The sequence below is a fragment of the Ahaetulla prasina genome, chromosome 1 (assembly GCF_028640845.1).
Source record: "Ahaetulla prasina isolate Xishuangbanna chromosome 1, ASM2864084v1, whole genome shotgun sequence".
NCBI lineage: Eukaryota > Metazoa > Chordata > Lepidosauria > Squamata > Colubridae > Ahaetulla > Ahaetulla prasina.
Genome location: NC_080539.1, coordinates 106,970,351 through 106,988,982, shown reverse-complemented (window position 1 = coordinate 106,988,982; position 18,632 = coordinate 106,970,351). Strand labels below are relative to the sequence as shown.

The window sequence follows — 18,632 nt, the reverse complement described above, 5'->3', positions numbered from 1 at the left end:
GTAAGTGAAAATAAATGGAGCTATAGTGCGACCACAAACAAAAGAGCCTCGTCCCAGAATAGCTCGCGCATCTCCCCCACACCACCCAGCTGTAACAGACAAGCAGAGGTGGTAGCCGGCGCCCCCCCCCAAACCCAATCCACGATGCGCGAGAGGCATGCGCAGATGACGATACAGGGCGCATCACTATGGAACTGGTGGGCGGTTAGAAAATTTTACTACTAACAGAGATACAGAAGTGGGCGGTAGGTATAAAAAGGTTGACTACCCCTGAGTTAAGCTATCACTAATTCTAGTTCTAGTTTGAGTCCCAGGATAGGGCAAAAAGACCACACTATGAAGCAGTGTGTCAAAACCAAGTTTTCAAAATGGAATTTCCTTCCTTCCACTTAGGTGTCATTTTGTTTTTCTAGAAGTACCAGCTGCCACCATTGTAAATATATTTTGCCCCAGGAGGAGCTGACCTGCTTTTTCTCTTCCTACTTCCTCCCCTTCTCAAATTACTAACTAGGTTCTCCTACTTTGCTCTCCCCTCCCTGGGGCTACCTTAAAGATACAGAGCTTAAACCTGACTCTGACGCATCTCCCATTCGAGTAACGGAGATCAAGCGTCTCCTACACACATCGCCATACACTCCTCTCCAACAGGTAAATCACACACACATACACACACACACAAATATGCTGGAGAGGAAAAGCGAGGTTCGGGTTAAGCATTCGCTATCGACTGTAGGCGTTAATCCGCAATAATGAGCACGACACCAAAAGAAAAGTTCGTGTGTACCAATCGGAAGTTCTGTGTTGCTGCCAACAACGTATCACACACACACAAACACAAGTGTGCGTAGGCAGCAGGTAAAGTTTACTGTTTGGAGACAAATTCTTTTTTCGGCGTAGTAGTTCAGATACCCGCCTAAACGCACAGGTGACAGTATGGCTCCTTCAGCCAGAGACGGAGAGGTTCGGTTGTTGCACACCTGGGCTGCTCCCGGCGTCCCGACTGCCTCACGACTGGGGGGGAAAAGGTTCTCCCGCGGTCAGAGTGCGGGAGCGGCGCAAGTCAGCCCGCGCTTCCCCTCGGTCAACCGGAGCGCCGAAAACTTTCGGAACCGCTTCAGTCTCCTAGCTCCTTCTCGCCGCTCCTTTGAGTGACGCCTCCCATCGCCCGCCGCCACCGAGGAGGGACCGGCTGGCCCCGCCCCTCGGAAAGAGAGAGAGAGAGAGAGAGAGAGACTCCCACCAAGGCCACCTCTGCCTCTCCCACCGCGGAGCAGGCGACCGCCACATCTGGCCAGGCTGAGGTGAGAGAGGAGCCAGGGCGCCCGGCTTGGCAGGACTTTCAAAAGGAAGTCCGGAACAAGCGCTCCGGTTCGTCGGCTCTGGCCGAACCTGACGGGGCCGTTTCGGCCCCCTCTCGCGCCACGCGCGCCTTTTCTTGCTTTCCTTCCCCTTCCCTTCGCTTCCCGCCTGAGCAATTCCGAGGATGAGGAGGGGGAAGGGGAAGGGAGGAAGCGAGAGAAGCGCTGCGGGTCTGGCTGCCTCCGAGCCGTCGCTTGCGTGAAGCCGAGGGGGGGAAGAGGAGCCTTCGAAGAGCCATCCCTACCTACCCCCTTCAAAGGGCAGAAGCAGCGGAGGTCTCCCGCCAGGTAAAAATGCCAGGTGAGACTGGTGGGGAGGGGGGGGGCGGTGGGCGGACGAAGAACGCATCTCCCTCCGGTCCTCTTGTCTTTCTGGCTGAGGAATTAAATGCCCGTGCCTCGGGAGAGAGAGAGAGAAGTAGAGCAGGCGCCGCCGCGGCGTCCTAGGGATTCCCGCGGCGTGGAGGAATTAAACTCTTTGTTCTTCCACGGATCCGTGTCCGGGGAAGAGCCGAAAGGTTCGCGGGAGAGGCAGGGGCGGGGCTTGAAGGTTCGAAGGCTGCGTTCCTCAAAATAAAACAGGGCGCTCCCGCCTTTACGGGGGGAACCGCTTGGTCTCCTTTCGGGTCCGCCCGTCTTCTGCAGTTGCTACACCCTCTTTTGTTTGACTGGCAACGTTCGCGAATTCCTCCCTTCAAGGGTCCATTCTTAGCCAAGCCGCTTAAAGGCACGGAAATGAGAAGAGGCGCTGGGATGGCTCCTTTTGGATAGTTTCAACGTTTCTCTTTCTTTCTCTCTGGGCGTTTACAAAGGCATTTTGCTCTTTACGTTTAGCTTTGACGCTGGGGTGATTTGTGCGCATATGCACACAACCAACAGTTTGTTCGGCTCCGGCTTTCTCAATAGCCGAAGACGATCGGATTAAGAACACCGCCGTACTTGGTTGACAAGAGGCGGTGAGGTGTTTCAGTTCGTCCTAAATGGCACTAGGGGTTGTTGGTCTCGGCGGATTTTTAAACCAGCCCGGTTGTGAAACAGATTGTTCATGCTCAGATGACCCGCTAAGAGTTTAAATGGACCGTAAGTTTGAATACATTTCTGCTCAGTTGTTCTGTGGGAGTAAAGGTGAGCATATCAAACAAGTTTCTTAAGTGTAGTATTTGGGGGAGGTGACAGAATTGTCTGATTTGTGTGATTTAACAAGTTGTAGAACAGTTTTCTAAAATATAGTACCTCCTACATATGTTAATCTGAACTTCTGTCATCCACCAAGACAGGTAGTCCTTGACTTATGACCATTCATTTAGCAACCATTCAGAGTTGTTGGTTGTTGTTTTTTTTGCATTTATATCCCGCCCTTCTCCGAAGACTTAGGGCGGCTTACACTATGTTAGCAATAGTCTTCATCCATTTGTATATTATATACAAAGTCAACTTATTGCCCCCAACAATCTGGGTCCTCATTTTACCTACCTTATAAAGGAGGGAAGGCTGAGTCAACCTTGGGCCTGGTGGGACTAGAACCTGCAGTAATTGCAAGCAGGTTTGTTAATAACAGACTGTCTTAGCAGTCTGAGGTGCGGACACTGGGGACTTACGACCGCTCCTCACACTTACAGCCATCTCAGGATCCCTGCAATCACATGATCCAAATTCGGGTACTTGGCATCCAGGATTTATTATGATTGCGGTGTTCTTGGGGTATGTGATTGTCATCTGCAACCTTCTCAATAAGCTTCAGATAAGGAAAGGCAATGGGAGAAGCTGGATTCACTTAACAACCATGCGATTGGCTTAACAGCTGTGGCAGAAAAGTCATAAAATTGGTCATGGCTGTATGAGGACTCGTTTAAGAATTAAATCCCTTAGAGCCAGAAGTTCTAGTCCCAATTGTGGTTGTAGGTACTTCTATGGCTAAAGAAGATGGAAGTTGTATCCAATGTTTCCAAAGGGATCCATACTCAGTTAGAGAGTACTGAGAAAGACATATGTCTTTGCAAATTGAAGTCCCTGGAAAACTAAATATGAAACCTTGGATGGTAAAATTCTGAATAAATTGAAGACGTCAGCTATTCTGGGCCTAATTATGGAAATGTCAGGATCTTATCCTTACTATTTAGTGCTGGTCTTTCTGTAATACTAGTTTTTTTAAAAAAAAAATCTCAACTCAAATATAGTACTCAAGACATGTGTTTTAGTCATAATAGCTTGAATGTTGCACAGTTTTTTCCCCCTGTTAAATCCTATCCAATTCTTTTAAGATTGCCTGAACAAGTTCCTGCAGTTTCCTTGGCAAGGTTTTTCAGAAGTGGTTTTCCATTGCCTCCTTAGGGCTATTGAAATCCCAATTATTTTACTATTTATGGCCATAGCCAATGTTGTAGGATTCCATTCTGTATAAAAAAAACCTTCAAGTAGCTTGGAATTTTTTGAAGATTCTTAAAATTTTATTACTTGATATGTTATTTTGTACGTTGAAACTGGAACATGCTCTCATATTCCAGCTTTGGCAGACAGCATATAAAATGTATTGAATAATAGAAGTGTTTCCACTTTGATAATTGAAGAAGCTCTACTTAAAAAGAAAAAAGAAAAAAACTACATTGTAATTAAATAGAAGCATGAATAGCTGAATAATTTCACAATACTTCTTTATTTTATTCCTAAATAAAAGCATTTTAATGTCTATATTGCTACTCTTCTTTTCCAACAAAATACCTGTAAGAGTATAATTAAGAGGCAATTTGGGTAATTTAATACACGAGTAGCAATTAGTTTTTTGTTCTGAATAAAAAGCAGAAGAAAAAAATAAAGAAAAAATATAGAAAAAAATAAAATGTAGATATGCAGAAATTTGGAGAAGAAATCATTACATTTTGGTATCTGACACTGAACTATATATTACTTGTTTTTCATGGTTGGATTATTTGTGCAATCCTGATGGAAAAATATGATAAGATTAGCATTAATTAAATTACGCTTTCAGTTATGGAAAGTGTGGGTCACGTAAACAGTTCATCATTTCCATAAACAGGTTTCTTAATTCTGGAATGTATCTGAAATAAGAATGCAGTTCTAGATCTTAAAAAGTCAGTTTAAATTACATGGATAAAAACATCCTTGCATATTGCTGATTTACATCAACAGTTCCCCTAAGTGAGCCTTTTCTTTGTACATGCAATTCTATTTTTCACCCTTTATTAGTCTATTTGTTCTGATGTCCACTAGCTCTAACGGACCACGCAGAAGGCAATGGTTTATAAATTTTAAAACTGAGATGTCTATATAGTTCTTCTCACTGCCTCACTGATGTATTCTCTTTTGTCATCTCGTCACTTTTTCTCTTTGTTTGAACTAAGATGAAAGAGCTGACATTAGGAATCGGATACTTCATGAGTAACTTTTTCTGATGTGGATATGAATCTCTTGTTGGAAAAATGTTGGACTCTGTAAGTATGAACAGTGCCTTGCATCGATATGCATACTAATCTATGATTCTTGTTACATGTGCATTGGAAGAGAAAAAAGGATATTCTTATGAAAGAACTTTTTCCATTATAGATACTGATTGACACATAGAAGAATACAAGCTCAGTTAGTAGTATATATGTATTGCATGTTTCAATGTGGAACCATCAGGAATTAAAATAAGTCTGCACCAACATAGAAACCAGTAAATTAGTACTATTTTTTTCTGCATATGGTTGAATGCCGTATCTACTTTGGCAAAAGTGTCTCATCCTCCTTTCTTATCTTAAATTCTTGATAGAAGTAAATACATATAAAAGAACATAATTCAGTGTGAGGAGTTTTATGAAGACAACGTTAAAAATTTGTTTGTAACCAGGATTGTTAAGCCAATGAAGGTTATGATAATAATAATACATGCTTATTATTATCATCAACATTGCAATAATAATAATTTATTAAATTTATGATGCTGACTCCCAGCATTTCTATCTGAATTTGGTTTAGCATGTTACCTTGACTTCTGATGATGCTATAGTTTTGTATCCCGAAATGTGGAAGCACAGCATGTTTTTAGACTATGTCACCTCACAATGTTACTTTATAGCCTTTAACCTGTTGAATGAAGACTAATATACATGTCCCAGGATAATGTTGCAGGATCCATCTGAGTCGGTCACTGAGACCAGAGCTTTAGTCTTCTGAGTTTTTGGACTTGTACTGGTGCCCATCCTCAGGTAACTTGTCTCTCTCTAGAATGTCAGCCTGGAAAGGGAGAAGTTCCCTGAGAATGTGCTTCAGCATGAGTCTGAAAGCTTGGTAGTCTAAACCTCTGGTTCCAGTGACCAACTCAGATTGGATACTTTAACCTGTCTTTAGATGGTCAGGTATGGTCTAAGATTGTGATGGCGAACCTATGGCTCCTGTGCCAGAGGTGGCACGCAGAGCCCTCTCTGTGGGCACACGCGCTGTCGCCAGCTGTTTTTCTGGTTTCCGGAGCATGCCTGCTTGCCTGCCAGCTGGCATGTGCCAGAGAACCAGAAGCCCGAAGGTCACTGCATGCGCACCGGCCATCTGGTCTTTGGGTTTCCGGCGCGCGCATGTGAACTGGCCAGCTGGTCTTTCGGTTTCCGGTGCTCCAGCGCATGCACACATGCACGTTCCAGTTTCAGCACTTGGTGCTGAAAAGGTTTTCATAACTGGTCTAAGACATTGAATTAAGTAACTGGTAACTGGTGCTCAGTATTTTCCTCTAGAATTTTTCATCAGGAAACACTTATAGAATTATAAGTAGCAATTTCAAGTATATTATGAAGTCACTGGTTTTAATTTAAAATACTTTTAAATGACAGACTAAAGGAAACAAAACTAGGAGCAAAATCCATTTAATAAGCAGTATGGTAGACTTGTACAGTTTCCACAGTATTACTGTGGAAAACTAGGTTCTTGTCTACCTTAAAATATGGAAACTTACTGGATGATTCTGGACCAATCACTCTTATCTTGGCCCAATGTAACTCACAGTGCTCTTATCTCATGAATACATTTATAGCACTTAGTTTCTTATATATAAATAATGGGCATTGTTACATTTTGTAGATTAGGATGCACTAAGTTGTGGTGTAGTAAGGCACAGAACAGAAGGAAGTTTTATTGTATTAACCAGCACATTTTGGAAATGTTTCTTTTTCAAAGTGTTGTAGTTAAAAGATACAAAAAGAAACATGAAATATATACATATGAAGACAAAATGTTCAACTTCTATTAAGTCAAAAGTATCTCTTATCATAGAATAAAAAATGACATGCTATTTACAGAACAGTTTTGTACTTCTTTTTGTGTTATTTAACTACAGGGTCTTTAAAAGGGACCCACTGGTCCAAATAGCTTATATAATACAATACAGCTTTGTCAGATAGTTGTTTTTGTATGTGATTGTAACTCATCACTGTTTTAATATTGCCATGATACGTAGCAAGCATAGTATTTACGGTTTATATTATTTCCTGTGTAAAAGGAAAGATGTACTTCAGCTTTTACATAAAGAGTGAATCATATAATTGTGATGGAAAGACACCTTAATTGTAGAACCATTCCCAAGTACCGCTTCACAATCAAGTCAGAAGTCTTTTTTCTCCATAAAAACCTGGAAATAATTGACAAAACTACATCATTATAATTTTCTGAAAAATGGTCAGGGTCTCATAAGAAACTATTGCAAAGCATATGTTGCATTATTCAAAAGATAGCTGAGTGAATATTCTGTTAATACTCAAAAGTTTTGAAAGGCCATTTTAAAGGAATCCTTTTATTTCATAGTTAAAATGTATGCAGAAGAGATGGGAACTTGAGCACATTCCTTTAACAATGTTCTGTTTTGTATCACAATTAACTTTAACAGTTAATATCATATGATGACGAGTATGCTAATTTTTCAATATGTTTCCTACAATCAAAACATTTTAATTAAACTTGTGGCAACTTTGAAGAATTAATTAAGAAATTATCTGAGTAATGAAAACTGACAGTTAATTAATCTTTGCATTAGTTAATCAATTCCTAAAAAGGATGGTGGCCCTACCATGCTTGGATAAAGAAATCCATATAACTCCACTTGAATCCCATTACTAATTATATGGTTGGATTGCTCCATAAGAGTTGCAATCTTTACCCGGGAGCAATTCATGGGAACAACTCCCACAGTAATCAATGGAATAGTTAGAGACAAGTATAATATTAATAGAGAACCTTATCATAAGCATCTTATCATAAGAACTTTATCATAAGCAACAGCCATGTTCTAATATCATTAGAATAATTCTGTTGCAATGTGAACATCGTATACAGTAGCCAAGCGTTGCCATGACTTCTTCTCCTTAGCCTTTGTCAACTTCTTGTTTAAGTTGTTATGGGCAACATTATCTTTTCAAATCATGGATATGCCAAGAATTTTAGGATCTAATATAAACCCAAAAATTTGAGTTCGGCTTATCTGCAGATGGACTGAATCATGAATAGATGGGCTGAATAGATGGGCTGAATGGTGAATCTGGTATACATTTCTAAAGTATATGCTTGCCAATAAGCCAGTCCCCAAATTTTTAACCAAAATACCATTAAAATGTGCCTCCTGTAGATAAGTCAATTGTTCAAATTTAAATCACAATCTGTTCTGGAAAACAACATGTATTGATACAAAATAGGAAAACAAAAGAAGTCCTTCAGAATATATTGAAGAAACATAAGAAAATTTTGAGGGTCGGGCTTATTAGGTGGCATATTTTTCCTGGTGTGTTGGTTAAAAATGTGAGGGTTAGCTTATCTGTGAATGGGCTTATCCATGACTACATGCAGTAGTTTTTGATGTCATATGACTGTAAAGACTCAGAGTAGAATTAAATGATTAATTATGTACCATCAAGTTGATGTTGGTTCTTCAAGACAAATAGAAGGATTTTCACCAGGCTGATCTAGTGCTGACCTAGCCCTTCAAGTCTTCCAGCATTACTGTAATTAAGTCTTATCCACCTTGCATTACCAGGTAGTCTTTGATTTATGACTACAATTGGAACAGAATCTCGGTCATTGAGTAAAGCTTTAGTTAAGTGAGAAATCATGTGACCAATGACTCACAAGCACTCCCAGTTGTGGGCATTAAACGGATAGCCCCAGGTTAGGAGCACGGGGTGCATTTGGAGAGATGAGGGAGAGCCTAGACGGTGGAGATCACACACACGTTTCTCTTCACTCACTGATACCCCAAGCCGGATATTCAGCTCTCCTTTGCTTCATTTTTGGACCCGACATCTCTGGCAAACGTTTCCGAGACATGTGGCTAAAGAAGCTGCTTTAGACACAGGTAAATTCATCACAGAAACTGTCCAAAAAAAAGTGGCAAAGGGAGTGCAAAGGCAGCAAAATGGAGGCGGTCTGGTGCGGGTCTAGGACAACTTGGCATGGCTTACTCACCATGACCAACTTTCTGCTGCCAGCTTGCCATGGCCATAGACAACTCACTGCAGGATAAGAGTTAACACTAATATCAAAGAAATGGTGGAATAGAATCATTAAAGAAAACATTCAAAAGGAGGGACATAAATGAGATGTGAATGACAAAAATTAAAATATTTTAAAAATTATTTTAAATACTTAAATTGAATTGTTGAATTTTCCCACCGTGAGTTGATCATGGCAAGTTGGCTGCACCAAGTTGGAGCAGAGCAAAGGCCTATCTAGGGCAGCATTCTGACTCCCACAGGGGCAGCTTAAAAATTCAATTGCTGAAATCCAAGCAGAAAGTATTATCATTTCAATCTAGCCATATCATACGCACCCTGAAAGTTCCTCAGCTCTTCCCCAATAGCATATTATTAAATTCCATCTAATCTGAGGGGTCCATCCTCTACCATTATATTGCCAATTACTTTATATTTTCTATCCATGGAATGTTTTTGAGAAGCTGGCAAGGAAGATTGTAAATGATCATGGGACACTTGGCAACTGATCGTAAGAGCGAACAGGTTGCCAAACACCCAGATCACAATAATCTAACTGTGGAAAGTGGTGCAATGTTTTGTGATGGTCAGATGTCCTTTAGAGGCCATAAAACACCCTTTCCAAAGCCATTGTTAATTTGAGCTGTAGTTAAGTATAAATAAGACAAGGACTAACTGTAATTGTTTTCTTTTTCTCTTTCCTTACTTCTTTCCTAGCACTACACTTCTCAAAAGATTTAGGTCTTCACTTAATGTTCTATCAGTTTCAGATTGAATTTTATTGTAAAGCTCAACAACTTATTCTGCATCAGTAGTTGGAACATAAATTTGGGTAGCCGGTATAATAAAGGATTGTCTGTAAAGTAAATTGTTATACATTGATATTATTCAGTCATTGATTGCATTTACCCAAGTACTGTTTTTGATATATCCTTCCTGACAATGAAAGCAGCATTATTTTTTTCTTTGTTTTGGGTTCTTGAATAGCAAAATAGCAATGTCCAATTCCAGTCAATTTCAACTTGCAGATGTAGCTGATTAACTTTATCTTGTGCTGAGTTGAGCTTTCTCTTATTTATGATTTTTACATTTCGTGTTTCCACTGTAATTCTTTCTTTGTAGAACTGGATTATATTTTCCTGCATGGCAGGGAAGTAGATGTTTCAGAGCTTTCAATCTAGCCATTCCAATCTTTTCAAACGTCATTTCAATCTAGCCATGTCATAAACACTGAAAATTCTTCAGCTCTTCCTCGATAGCATGTTACTAAGTCCCGTCTGATCAGAGGGTTCCATTCTCCATTATTTTGCCAATTATTTTATATTGTCTATTCATTGATTTTTTTAAAAAAGAAAACACTGGAATGGTTTAATCTTGTATGAAATGATGCCTTTGCTGTTGTCATTAAAATGAGCATCCATCTCCAGAATTGCTTCTGCCCAATATAAGTGCCTGTTTGCTTTAACTGGAAAGATGAAACCTACAGGGAGTGTTTTATTTTTTATTATTTTCTTTTATTTATATGATCATCCATCTCAAATTCATGAGACTAGACAGCTACAACAGTTAAAAACACAAGAAAAAGACATGTGACAGAAAAAACCACACACATATATAATCAGGGTAAAAAAATTAAGGTAAAAAAATAATACAGGGGGGAAAGTATTCTTGATGTATAGTACCTGCACTCTTTGCTCATCCCATGGACATCCCTACTCTTCCTTTATGAAGCACAATACCAGGACCTGAAGGTGGACATAGGAGGATAAACAAATGCACACACACACACACACACATACACACAACACTATGTGTATATATCTCTCTATTTCTGTTTCTGTCTGTCTCCCTCTCTCTCCTTGCCCCCCCGCTCTCTCTCCCTCTCTCCCTCCCTCCCTTCCTCCTTCTCACTCTCGGCTGTGCAGGTATCTCACAGATATATGGATATCAGTAGGAAAAGAGGTATTTTATTTTCAAATTCCCATTACATTTGTCTCTTCACTAGCACTGATGATGTTACCTAGTTTGGGTAATGAACATCTGCAAGAAAACAAGCAAGCTCAGAGACCACCAAGGACCTCTCGTAATAATATTAATTTGCTTTACTTGAGGCAAACTTGGTTGCAGCATAAAATATAAAATTACCTTGATGCAAATCCTGTTTCTTGAGTTAAAAGTAACTTGATATTTTTTGTCCAGTCACTACTGTAGATACACAGGTGTTTGAGAACCATAATATTAAGGCTGTTCATAATTCAAAAATGATTTGGAAGAAATGCTTTGGGCAACATATAAGCACAGCAACTCTCTACCATTAAATCAGTTCGTCCTTTTTTCAAGCTTAATGAGGAAGCTAGTAAAGAGATGAGTTGCTTTATTGAAGTGTCATGCAAAGTCTAAAATACTTCTTCCTAATCATTTTTAAAATGTGAATCCTATAATCCTATTCAGCATGTATTCAGTGTGTAATCCAATAAGAGTTAATGACCATATTCAACTGAACATATTTCATTTTATTAAGCTGAGATATTTTATAACCACTTGTCAAAACATAGAGATCAACTTATGACTGCAGTTGGAACTAGATTTTTAGTTGTAAGTCATTTTGGTCATAAGTCGAGGCACCCATGTGACTAGACCCAATTTTATGACATTTTTTGTGGCAATTGTTAATTGAAACACTGTGATTGTTGAGCCAATCTGTGGTCAGGTGAATGCTACTGTTACGTATTAGTATAAGAATTAGAAATTGGGGCTCCCTAATTAACAGAACAAACCAGAGTATTTTAAATCAACTTTGAACTGTAACTTTACTTCTTAATTTTTTATTTATTTATTTAATTTTTATTTATTTAATTTTGTCATAACAATATACAGAAGCATAACACAAAAGATTATATAATATATAAACATATATATGAGGAGAAACAAGGTAGTATAAGCATATATATATATATAGGGGAAGAAACAATAGGACAGGAACGGTAGGCACATTTGTGCTCTTATGCACGCCCCTTAACTTGCTTTAAAGCTTGTCTGAACCTTGATTGGTAAAACTATATTTCTTCTTATTTTCTGGTTTATGACAGGGTTTTAATATTTATTTATTTTAAAATAAATTCCAATGAATTGTTATAGAAGCCAGCTTTATTTCAGAAAATATCACTTATTTTAAACAATAGCTGTTAGTTCATTTGCCATTGCAAGCTGGAAATTGAAATTGAATTCTGGTTTATTCCTTCATCTATTTCTTTAGGATGGTGAAATTGAGGAGAGGTGGGTACGAACTGGACTGGCACCGTTTCTAAATGTTGTGCTAGACCATGGTTTAGCATCACATCTGAACATCCCTGATTCATCTGAGACATGATTAAATTACAGGAAAAGCTCTGATCATGTATATCATACTTTAATTAGATGAGAGATTCTTAGTTGTTCTCTGAAGACATGAATCCTCATTCTGCTTTCCCTTTTGTGTGCGAGGGAAAATTAACATACAAAAGTAAAATACAGTGACACATCTTACTTCTATATGAAATTTAATTCAAGTTTATTCAAATTTATTCTTATAACAAATTCTACTTGCACTAATAATTTCAGTTCCTTTCAGTTTATAAATTCTCTCTTTCTATGAACTAATAATGAGAACTGACATGAGGTACTGTTTAAAAAGAGAAACAAGGTACTGAAGGGCGCTTTTATTTTAAAAATAATCATTGTGTGCCAAATGCTTAGTAATAAGCAGAAGAGAAAGTTAAAAATAAAAATTGTAATCCAATGCTTGGTTCATATGTTTACCTCCCTCACCCACTGCTTTCGGAAAGAGGGTTGTAGCTCAAGTGTCTGTGGAAACAACTTACGCTGTGAGACTACCTGTGTGTCCACCTTGCTAATAATACTGTACTCTGAGGAAGGAGCCCTCAGAGCGAGGTATTTGGACCCGGTGATTATGCTTTAAAGGAGATGAGAAAGTGGGAAGCTCTACAGAGATGCCAGCTGCTTCCACAATTTTCCAGGGTGCCTGCTTGGCTGAGCAATCAACCACCTGCTGCCTCATTTTCCATATGACATATCAGATTGCACTCTGCAGCAGTCAGGCAAGGAAGGTGCCACTGAGTAGTCTCAAAAAGAGCCACTCCGCAAAGCAGAAAGTTCACTCTTCCTTTTGGGAGGGCCAGTCCCGGATCTTTGTTTATTATCCTATAACTATCACTAAGTGTTGTATGTTATGATTCTTGATGAATGTACTTTTTTATGTACACTGAGAGCTTATGCACCGAAGACAAATTCCTTGTGTGTCCAATCACACTTGGCCAATAAAGAATACTATTCTATTCTGTTTGATTCTATTCTATTCTCATGCTACACTAAGATGTGTTCATCAACCACATTTCTTGCTTGTATACTGTTTGGACCTGGTTCTTGTAGTCAGTTCTCTGTCATACTCCCCTACCTCCCACCACTACTAAATTAGTTTAATTCAGAAAAGCATGGTCAGTTAAATTTAGGTGAAGATACCAATCAAATTCAGCTATCATATTATACCTCAGCAAATCTTGCCTATTTTTTAACAAGTCTGCATTACAGTTACGGTTTATTTATTTATTAAAGTTGCATTTTCACCTTTATTTTGTTTTAAGTAACTCAAGGTGGCAAACTTACATAATACTTCTTCCTTCTCTCTTTTTTTCCCCCACAACAATAACCCTGGGAGGTAAATAAATAAGAGTGACTGGCCCAAAGTCACACAGCTGGCTTTTGTGCCTAAGGCGGGACTTGAAATCACAGCTTCTTGGTTTTTAGACCAGCACCTTAACCACTATACCAAACTGGCTTTTTTCAGACTGGTTGAGGCTGGGACACTTGATGTATGTACCAAGTCACTCCTGCCATTGGACTAAATTAACCATCATGTCAAATAGTGTATACTAGAGGGTGCAGAACAAATGAAAAAGCACTACATTCCTGAAGATAGCTGGTTGCTCTTGCTACTGGTTTTGATTTAAGATTCTATGAGTTTGAGAAGAGAATAAACTTTGCAGTTTAATTAGGCAACAAAACATCTGTATTATCACAGATGCAGCTGCTGCATAAAAACCATTTTCAGCCTGCTCTTAATGTAAGATCCCATGATTTAAGTCTCCTGGTAAATTGATTTAAGGCACTCTGTGGTGCCTAGACAAACTAGGGCTTGTCTGTATATGTTGTTGTGAAAACTCAAGGTATTTTTCTGTTAAAGTAGAACTACTCCTGTTTTGAAAACAGATTTGCACTTTCTTGTTTATTTGGCGGTCTGTCCTTTTATCTTCGAACTCTGCTTTTTTAAGTCTTGTACTGAAGAAGGATGTCCTTTTCTTGTTTGTCAGTTTATAAAAGCAATTATTACTTGACTGCTATGCAAGTGCAAAGGAATGTCACTCTAGACAGCAGCAGAATTTTTTCTTAATGTTTGACCTCATTGGAAAGAAATGTCGGAAGCACACAGAATTTGTTCAATTTGGAAAATAGGAATTGTGCACAGAAATGAGGGAATAAATTATTTTTCTGCAGCTAGGGAACTGCAAATGATTTCTCAAGGATTTCTTTGGAGAAATAAATCTTATAGAGCAGATGGCATAGCCAGAACAACTTTTACAATAAGTTGAGCAGTTGGACAACCACTACACTTAGAGGTAAAACAAAGACACATTCTGGTGAGAGAGAAGTTCCCTAAGGATGGACTCCAGCAATGCTCGGAAGGCTAAACCTCTGGTTCTGATGACTGTCCCAGATTGAATCCTGCAACATTATCCTGGGTCATATATATCTGGCTTCATTTGTGAAAGCCACAAAAGAGCATTGATATATATTCTTGGACCCGAATACTGATCTTCCACTTTCTCATTTAGGCTTTGATCTTGTAATTAATACTACCATATCTGGGATGCAAGAATCTAGGCACAACAAGATACAAGAAGAGTAATTTTTGCTACAATCTACTGTTTGTTCAGAATTTTGCTTATACTAGCCCTATAAGTAATAGAACTGAATTAGCAAGCAGCCTATTTTTTAAGAATTCATCTCAATTTGCTTAGAGCACATTTAATGGTTAGCCTTTAAGGAGTTGTACACAATGTGTAAAAGAGCTTATCTAGTTTATCTTAATATATATTAACTGAAGCTAAGCAGGTTTTGGCTCTGGTCTATCTCTGAGACTCTTTGAGAATCCTCTGTGTGTTCAGTCAATTGGGAGATGCTACTACAGGTACATTGATGAATTCTCTTTATGCTAATTAGATTCTAGGAATTAACAGAGAAAATGATGAGAATCTGTCTTTTTCACTGATATTACTCTTGGCCACATTAATGTCTTATTAATGGCTGAGAAGAAATCTGAATCTGTTTAAGTTATCCAGTTATGGTCTTATCATGTGCAATTTCCAACTCTGAGCAAAATAGGAAGTTATCAGTAGCCCTTTCAAGGAGAGATGTATAGTGAACAGTGACCTCTAATTTTCTGCCTGACTAGAACTGCAAAAATCTCATCTATCAAGAATCAGCCAACTACAGTATATGATGAGTAGGAGGTATTTGGGTTGATGAATCACAAATTGCAGGCTGCTATAGAGTCAGAAATGGTGTTCATTCTCCATGCAAGCCAGAAATTTCAAACCATGGTTTGATGAATAATATACAATAGTCTGGTTCCTGAATAACTCGTATTGTCTTTTAGTCATTGGGGCAGCATGTCATATTTTGTGGCGTGATAATGGTTGTAATGGGTAGTACTATAAAATGAGTGATTTTTTTTCCCCACCAGTTTTGAGATTTCGAAGAGGCATGTTTAAATACATGAAACCTATTTTTGCTGCAGTTTGTGTGTCTTGTTTTGTCAAAATAGCAGCAGTGTTTTACAGAGGACTCCGGGCACCACAAAAAAGGTGGTGTAGATTGTCAGGTTTCCAAGGCAAAAGCATGAAATACCACAGTATTTCATGCTCTGCGGGAGCAAAGTTAAAGGCCAGTCTGAGACAGGATTCCAGACATCTTTCTTCCATAATATAATTTCAGAGTGCTGGTACTGGAATGATTTAATTTAGAATGATTTATTAATGGATTTCAGGACAGATTTTAATGTTCTAGTTCACATGTCTCTAGAATAAATGTGTATCACTATTGGTTGCTATGTTAATTAAAATAAAGATGATAACTAGACCATGAATAAAACCAGGAAGCATAATCCAAAGCCTCTAGTCATAATTTTATAATAAGTAAAAGGTTGAGGGTTCTATAAAAAATGCATTATATAATTTACTATTGGAAGGGTTTCTGGAGTTCTCAGAAGATCTTTATGATTCCACGGGAACTCAAATGGCTAGTACCATCAATAGTATCTGCCAGCCACTTGATCAGATGTTCTACCTTTGCTTGCATACCCATGATATAACTTGTTGGATGGAGCCAAGGGAGGATGGGTTTCTAGAGGCTTACAGTCTGTCATATAAATATTCAAGAACCAGTTCTGCATTGCTGGTATTACATTGTGGACAATAGCCACAGAATTAGCTGCTCGGTGCACTAGATGTCATAGCTCAGTTCTACTCTCAATTCTTTTACACAATTTCCCCAAATTTAACAGTCAGTTCTCAGGAGCTGGCTCCAGCACACCACTGGTTACAGCCAAGTACTATTAAGTGTTTCTGTTTCTCTACCCAGTAATAATATAAAGAATCAGTTACTTGAAAACAAAATATTTTATAATGAGGAGGTTAAACTTGTTAAAATAATGGGGTTTAAGTAGTGTCTTTTCTACTCTCAGCAAAACACACTTAGTCAGAAATTGCTTTTGTTTTGCTTTCTTCAAGAAGAACTAATTCCAGTGAACCCACAACAATAAAACATTTAAAGGCAGCTTTGATCATTCTGCCGCAAACCGAATCACAGGCATGCTTAATCAATAATAGCAATAATTTTAAGAAATTACAGAATTTGTATAAATTTGGCTTATTTTTGTATCATTTCTACATGTACACTGACTAATCATTTTTGATATCTTCACTGTGAGCAGGATAATCAGGAAAGAGTTCTAGTCACGTTTATTTGTACATCAGTAGATCTTTTTCTTGAGTTCTGGGACCTGGAGAAATCCTTGCACAAGAACCAGGGATTTCCTGAAGCTGTGGTAGATAACGCTCATTAATTTTTCATGCACCAAATATTTGTCCTACTTCATTGGCAGTTCTACATCACAATTGTAATGCAAAAAGACTTCTCAATGAATTTAATGGAATGTGCTGAAATATTTGCCTGAATTACAATTATTAATAATTTAGGAAGTATTTTGCAGCTTTATATCAGATCAGGGCTATATAGACCAGAGTTCTGTACTTCAAGAAGTAACTGAGAAATTACTGAGTATGAAAAAGAAAATTTGATAACTTAAAAGAAAAGCATACAATAATGTGAATAAGGTTGTATTATGGAGTGTTTTTATAATTGTAGAGTTGGAACTTGATTATCAAATGCAAAAAAAGTGGGATATAATGGGAACAAAATATTTTTGAGAAAATATGGTGTGTTTAATGAATGGTTAACATTGTCCAGGAAGTGAGACATACTGTAGATGTATGATGCCTCAGTGGTTTGTCAAAATATATTTACAGAAATTGTGGTATTAGAGGTACATCTGAATGTATGAATGGTTGTTTGCATATGATGCTTTGTTACCTGAGAATATGAATCAGTTGCAGATAATTTTATATAAGCAGAATGGTGCCTTGAGTATGGATCTGGAAAATAGAGTTGAATTGCAAGTTATGTATGTAGGGGGGAAAAAAGAGCAGGTAGATCAACTTAAGTATTTTGGTATGGTATTGATTAAAGACAGAAAATGATTGGAGATATTCCAAGATAAGCAAATGTTACTAGAAAAGTGATTTGTGGTATGAAGTCTGTTGTAAGCAAACAATCCTTGTCTTATTTTTTATATGGAAAAGATAACTTGGTATGTCCAAGGAAATGTAAAAATGTTGAATGCACAATGAATAAGTTACTTAAAATTATGTATACTGTACTAACCCAAGAAGCGATAGCATCAAGCATAATTTGATACTGAGTGAATGTGTATTGAATAACAGTGAATGATCAGTATAAAATAAATATGTTTAATAAACAAGTGAGCGTATTCAGTATATTCTATTTTATTTTTGGGTATATTCTAATATTATCTATATTATATTATTTTAATGCATTTGGTATAACTAAATATACCAAATAAACTAAATATAGGGAAAAAATAGAGAATGAAATAATTGGCTGTATTCATGTTTAATCTAGTGGTATTAGGATTCATGTCTATCATACCCTGAAATTTTAGTGGCCAGATCTAGTGAAATTCAGTGACTATAGCTCCAAGTAACTGAGAAACAGAAGGTGGAAATGCTATTACTTTTTAAATTCAGTAATTTTTCAAGTTTCATGGTTTAAATTGCCAAGAGCCATGGACTTCTAACCAGAAATTAATGATCCAGAGCCAATTTGAATAATGAAAGGAAAAGAAAGTTTGTCAATGAGCCAGAATATTCTGCAAGAATATTTCATGGTGTGTGACAGATACTTTGAGTTTATATTGGGTTAGCTCAAAAAAAAAAAAAGATTATCATAATGTACTGGTTCCTAGAGAAATCACTTTCCATCTGAAGTTGGTTAGGATTACCAGAAGAATGGGAGCTTTAATTTTTTACCCCTTCAGACTTTCCACTATTCCTGGCGTTGACAGATATATATTTGCTGTCAAATTGAACTATTCTCCTTCAAACTGTAAAGCATTGCA

At 37.9% G+C, this 18,632-nt stretch overlaps 1 protein-coding gene across 5 annotated transcripts in view; it reads left to right on the top strand.

Moving 5' to 3' along the window:
- The first annotated feature begins 516 nt into the window (after positions 1–516).
- The window catches only part of TMEM200A (transmembrane protein 200A), a 44,023-nt gene continuing 25,907 nt past the window's right edge, over positions 517–18,632 (top strand). Inside the window, exons 1-3 of one of the 5 annotated variants that reach the window (XM_058171934.1) lie at positions 517–1,646; positions 2,193–2,483; positions 4,718–4,807. The gene's annotated coding sequence lies outside the window, so the exon portion shown is untranslated. Of the gene's footprint in view, positions 1,660–1,702; positions 2,484–4,717; positions 4,808–18,632 lie in introns of those variants that run through there. The other 4 variants (XM_058171944.1, XM_058171912.1, XM_058171923.1 and 1 more) reach the window with 4 other exon arrangements.